Here is a 6,142-nt window from a genome sequence, read left to right as displayed (position 1 = left end):
CAGTCCGCACGTCGGATCGGAAGGTTTCGTCGTACATGTGTTTCGCGCTTAAGCGAAAACGACATAACCTGCACGTCACTGCCTACCGGAAAATGCGCAAATCCCCAGTGGAATGGACCGGATCTCTTTCTAGTAATCTTCTGCGCATGCGCACGCCCTCTCCCCTGGCCTTGCCTCCCGCAGTCTTCATTTTCTCAGGGTACCATCCCGCACGACCAACATTTGTCAGTGTCTATCTTTCTGCGTATTTCGTATTTTTTGACGATTCTTTTTCTGGTAGCATGAAGAATAAAAAGCAATAAAAACCGATACAACGGCACGATGTCAATGGGTTTTCACGAACGGAGTCCTGTTGGGCTGCTTTTCCATGGCCTAGCTCCGAGATTTTTTCGTGAGGCAGCCCCATGGCGGCACCACAAAGACCACCATCACGATGACCACTACAAGCCTAACGCTCTTCACCCTCTTCAACCACAACATCAACCCCTCACCCTCGTCCACAAGCTGAGGGAAGTGGGATATTTTTTTGTCTCTTTTAATTGTGGCGATTGACAGTTGCGTCTGCTCTGCACTAATCACCAAGATGGCGGCGCCCACAAGAATACAGGGGAACAGAGTGCCGATAATCTAAGCGTAGCTCATCTAGTGGCCCTAGAGCGGCCCTTGGAAGCGAATGGCGGCGGAGCACCCGCTCGTGGCACGTGTCTGCGCGTTTCCACAACAATGGTTGGCGGGTACTTGTAAAAAACAACTTTATCGAGGGGCTTTAGAAAAAGCGCCAACCAATGTTGTGAAAACGCGCAACACAAGTGCCACGAGCGGGTGCTCCGCCGCCATTCGCTTCTAAACAGTCTTGGGTAAATTATTAAAAAAAAAAAAGTAACTAGTTACAGATAGTTTGTCCAAATAAATTTAAGTTACAGTTGCAGTTTATTAAAAATAAAAATGGAAGACATTGATGACAACACAATAACTGCGATTTATATTTATTTGGAACTGTCAGGAAACTCTAATATCTAGTTATGTATGTATATATATATATATATATATATATATATATATATATATATATATATATGTTGGATACCGTAGCACGACTTTGTTTAATAAAACTATTTGCTGCTTCGATAGAAGATGGCCTAAATAATAAAATATTTAGTTTATGTTGTAACGCAGCAGCCTGTGCTTTTCACAGTTTAACTTTCCACTTATGATGCTGAACACATCCCTTGCTAAAAAGGCGATCAACGGGCGCGCTAAACAAAACATTAAGGCATTAAACAAAAACATTTTTAAGGGTGGGAAGGTGGTCGTGGCTGGAGAGCACTATCGGAGTTTCAGCCTTCCATCGTCCCGTCTCTATGCCTAGCGGTAATGTCAATAAAAGCCGAAACTCACCCCCAGGTGCTTGCGAAGGTTCGAGGAAGAGGATCTCCCGGCTGTGTATACTTTTTTCTTTTTTTGCAGTGCTTGCAGCGAGCAGTGAAGTTATCGCCACTATGTTCGACAAGGTCAAAGTGTAATTCATAAGCAGCCGGGCCACGCGGTAACACCTGCCGGTTTTTCGCTCATGGCAGCCTTTTGTTTGAGCGATAACGGTTAATTACCATCCAACTATGTTCCTTCTTTTCAGCTGGCAGGAGAGGGAGGTACCTATGAAGACGGGTCCATTACAATAATAGGAGGAAAGCAGAAGGCTAAACCATTTGGAACTGAATAAAGTGAGTAAGACCGTTAGTATCAAACAAGTTAAAGGAGTGAACAGAAACAACACACAGTCGTCTCGAAATGCGTTACGCTTTTCTTTTTTAATTTCTTCTATGCAACGCAGAACAAGACTCGACCTTGGATCACGGGCTCACGGCCCTTGGGAAAGCGCAAGTCGACCAATAGGAACATCGACAGTGGCATTGGTCAGACAGCGCCTGCTGGCGGCGACTCGCTTTCGCAAAGAAAGCTGTTGCCGCGACTGCTGCGGCACCGACGACAGAGGTTCTCGTTCGGCGTTACACAGTTCACCGTTAGGTGTCTACGCGTCGCGTGTTGCCGCGAGGCATATCTGTCGCTTGGCTGAAGAGGCGGGGGTGTTCCATGAGGCCGGAAAGGGTGAAGACGGGCGAGAGAGCCACGTACAAAAAGCTTGAAATAAAGCAAATGCTAAATGTGCTTTTCTGCGTCATAAAAAGGGAAAAGAAAAGCAGAAGTAGAAAACCGTTTGCCCTCTGCGTTGGCACTTTGCCCCGACGAAAAAAAAGTTTTGAGTTCTTGTCTTATTTTGTCGCGTCTAATGGTACGTTTACACTTGCGGATCCGCCAGCGAATCCGCCCAGCTTTTGCCGCGGTCATTTTTTTCGCGAAAAGTATCTCTACCTTTGCAGACACTTTTTAGTTACTTAAAAAATTATTTAAGTTATCGTTACAGTTACTTGAAAAAGAAATGCATCGAGTTAAAGTTAAAAGTTAAAAACAAAAAGTAACAAGTTACTGTATCGCGATACTACCCGAGAATGTTTCCAAAGGTCGCTCATTTGAGTGCAGCGCCGACATTTACTTCCAAGAGGCGCTCGAGGCACGGGCCTTGTGCACTCGCGCATACAGGAGTTTCCCCAGGAATTGAAATCAGGGGGGGGGGGGGGGGGGGGGGGTGTCTAAATTTTTGGGGCGGGGGGGTTAAAGGGGGGCATTGCGAATATAGGAGTCGTTGTGAATTAAGGGGGTGCCTTCGGAAAAACGAGGGGGGGTCTAGGGAAATCCCTGCGCGCATGTGACGCTACTCGAAAGACAATCGCAAACAAAAACCTTTCACTCGGACGAAATGTTTCGGGATTTTTTGACGATTTGAATCATCCCTAATGTTATTAGGGAATTTCTGCTCTCAACATAATACAACAAAGGTCCAACGTACCATTTCTTTTTTTTTTTTTTTTTACATTTAAAAAAGTGTGTGGTCGTTTTAAAGGGTCGTTCTTAGAATCAGTAAATGAGCTACGCTTAGATTATCGTCATTCTGTTCCCCGATATTGTTGTGGGCGCCGCCATCTTGGTGCTTATGCAGAGCAGACGACACTGCCGATCGTCATGATTCGTGGGTGCGATTTCCTGAGCATTAGATTCGGTGTTAGGAAGCTCATGCAATATTGCATTGCTCTGTCGCGAACTGTTTAAACATTTGTGGAGGATGGAAAAACGTCTGTAGTGATTTCAGACATGGCTTCGGATAACTGGCAACCAGGATTCTGAGCTACAAGATGGGCCAGTGTCGTTACTCTGAAGCATAACTTATTTAGTGGCGCTAGTCGTTCTCAAAGGTCATTTTAATCTCTAGCCTCGTTCCCAGGTAGCTCCATCTCAACCTTGTTCTTCTTACATCTGATCCCTATTAGCGCTGAAATGTTTCAACGGCGCCTTCCATGACGCCACGAAAAGAATTTGCCTTGCCGTGACGTCACGAGCAGTGGTTCTGGCTACTTATTATTAGTTGGGAGCCATCGCGTTTTTACCCTTATGCCCGTGCATGGTTTGGCCGATCGAAAAAAAGCCGACCATACATCGTTTTTAAACGCACGCGTCACAAAAAAAAAAAAAAAAAAAAAAGAAAAGAAATAATGCGCATTTATTGATTATTTTTTTTAACGCATAAATTTATTATTAAATTCTCGGAGATGATGGTTGGCAGACGAAACCACTCGTTTTGTGGTTTTGCGCGGGACGGGCAATTTTGGTACTGTGGGAGAACATATATTAATCGCTTCCAGAGCCTCCTCTACTTCCCCAGGTATCTCGAAAATCTAAGCACTCGCAAGTGAAACCGAAAAGTGCTCATACTTCTCAAAATGGTACAAAATAAGTTATCTTATAAGTTGAACGGACGACAAACAGGTGCTGCCATGTAATATACAGTGTTCCAAATAACTTGTACCATTAAAGAGAATGTTCTATAGAATTGAGTTTTGTTAGCGTTTTACGAAAGCGCACACTTTTTTTTTTTTTTTTTGTGCGTTGGCATTTTATTATTTATGACTAATTAGGCAACCTTTTTAATTATTCGTTTAAGGACCGAGGTGTGAATTGGAAAGTTACAGAGCGCATTGAGAAACACCCAATAGACCTTTTTTTTTTCAAAAGTCCGCGCCAACACCTGTGTGTGTGTGTGTATGTGTGTGCGTGTGTGTGTGTGTGTGTGTGTGTGTGTGTGTGTGTGTGTGTGTGTGTGTGCGTGCGTGTGTGTGTTGGCGATGTAGAAGAGGAAATAGAGGCAATCGCGGGTGCAGACCTCTCTCACAGCCTCTTGTAAACGCCTGTCCGCCATTGTTTGTGCGCGTATTCTGAGCATCTGATTGGACACGAGCGCTACGTCAGCGCTCGGCGAGAACACGCGTCCAATCACGCGCTTCGGGTATGCCCTGAGGAAAAGCGCGAGCACCTGCTGCCGCAAAGCCCTACAGTCCACGCAGGGCGTTTGCACATAACGTCAATCCGCCATTTTGTTGTTAATTCTTTTTCTTTCACACAAATTTATTTATTTGAAGGATTACATCGCAACTGGTTGAGGATATGTCAGCGTGGTATAAGACATAAGCTTCTGTGCTCTACGCATTTGAGGGATCATGTGCATCCTTGGAATGCTCGAGTTCGGCACACGGCAGACAACTCACAACAACAAAATGGTGGACGAACTTACGTCAGTAATTTCGTCCACCATTTGAACCCGCCCTCAGACGCTTTAATAAAGAGGTGTATACCTCGTTTTAAAGCGCGAGCTCACTGGCTTCCGCAGTGCTTTGGTGCGCGTGCCTGCGATTTCATACTTGTGTTAGCAAGAGCAGAAAGTTATGGCAACTAGAGGTCAGCACACGCTCAGTAGTCGTGCACACACCTAGGGCCGCCAGTGTATGAAAACAAATAATAAAGAAAGAAAGAAACTTCAAAACGGAGTACGTTCTTTTATAAAGTAGCATGCCAAGTATTTTTTTGTTTGTTTACGTGTTCAATCTGCAGGGGCAAGTATACGCAACCGACAAACCGTCAAATTCAAGAGAACAATGCCACAAACTTCAACCTTGACCATTTTGCCCGGGGCCATTTCGGCCGAAACAACTTTCTCAGGATCACAAAAAAAAAAATAGAGGGAGAAGGGGGTGGGGGGTCATTCCCTTGCGTGCACGTGTCGCTCTGCGCGAAGAACGCGGTCAAGGATTGTCGGACGCAGGGACGAGGCCGTAATGGATTACAGCGCAAAGGTCGGCCTCTCGACAGCTCTTCGCAGCAACCTCCGATGCTCTCTCCCTCTGCGCCGGCAATCTTGCTTTAACCATTGGGAGAACCGGCCACGGAGGTAATGCGTAATTACTTAGAATCCGTTACTTTTAACACAGAAGGTGTCTTATCAGCCGATTTTCATGTTTGTTGTGTAACCTTCGGCTGTAACGAAAAACCGACGCCGAAAAGCGTTACACACATACTTCAGTCCACAAGCAGGATTTGAACTCACCACCTTTGTGAGCCAAGTGTTTTGTCGACTGAGCCAAACTGAGCGCGCTGGGGTAGAGGGCCGCTCCGCGCAAGAACGGACTCATTCGAGCGGCGCGCAAAGGCGCGCTTCACGGCCCTTTTCCGTCAAGCTGCGCCATCCCACTGCATGCGTCAAAAATAAGAGTGCAATCGCAGTAGGCGATGCCGTTCAGACGCCCTTCCCTTTGTTCCTAAAATGCTTATTCTGCGCTTACCAGTCTTTGTCAGCATGATCAAGCTTGTGTAATTTTTTTTCTGCACTTGGGTCATTACTTTATTACCGTATCTCCCGAACTGTGGTCTGCACGCAAAAAATTTTTATACGGCTTACGCCTTGACTAATTCCCGCTTAGTTAGCTCAAAAACAAGCTTCTAGAATGCATAAATCATCATTGGCATACTGCACCATTCTCAACATCCACCAAGTATCGACGGTATTATCCTAATGAACAATAGCGAGTTTTAGTAGACCGTGTTTCCCCCTCCGCTACCCGGAACCCTACAGCCAAGGCCATCGGCGCGCAGGCGCGGTGCCGTTTTCTTCGTAGCGGAGGGGGAAACACGGTCTACTAACCTAATCTAGTGTACATAAACCGCACCGCGTAAAATTTCAGCCTTTAAACATAGAGCC

The sequence above is a fragment of the Ixodes scapularis genome, unplaced genomic scaffold (assembly GCF_016920785.2).
Source record: "Ixodes scapularis isolate PalLabHiFi unplaced genomic scaffold, ASM1692078v2 PGA_scaffold7__128_contigs__length_106722199, whole genome shotgun sequence".
Classification (NCBI taxonomy): domain Eukaryota; kingdom Metazoa; phylum Arthropoda; class Arachnida; order Ixodida; family Ixodidae; genus Ixodes; species Ixodes scapularis.
The sequence above is the reverse complement of the archived record's forward strand: the minus strand, read 5'-3'. Positions refer to the sequence as shown.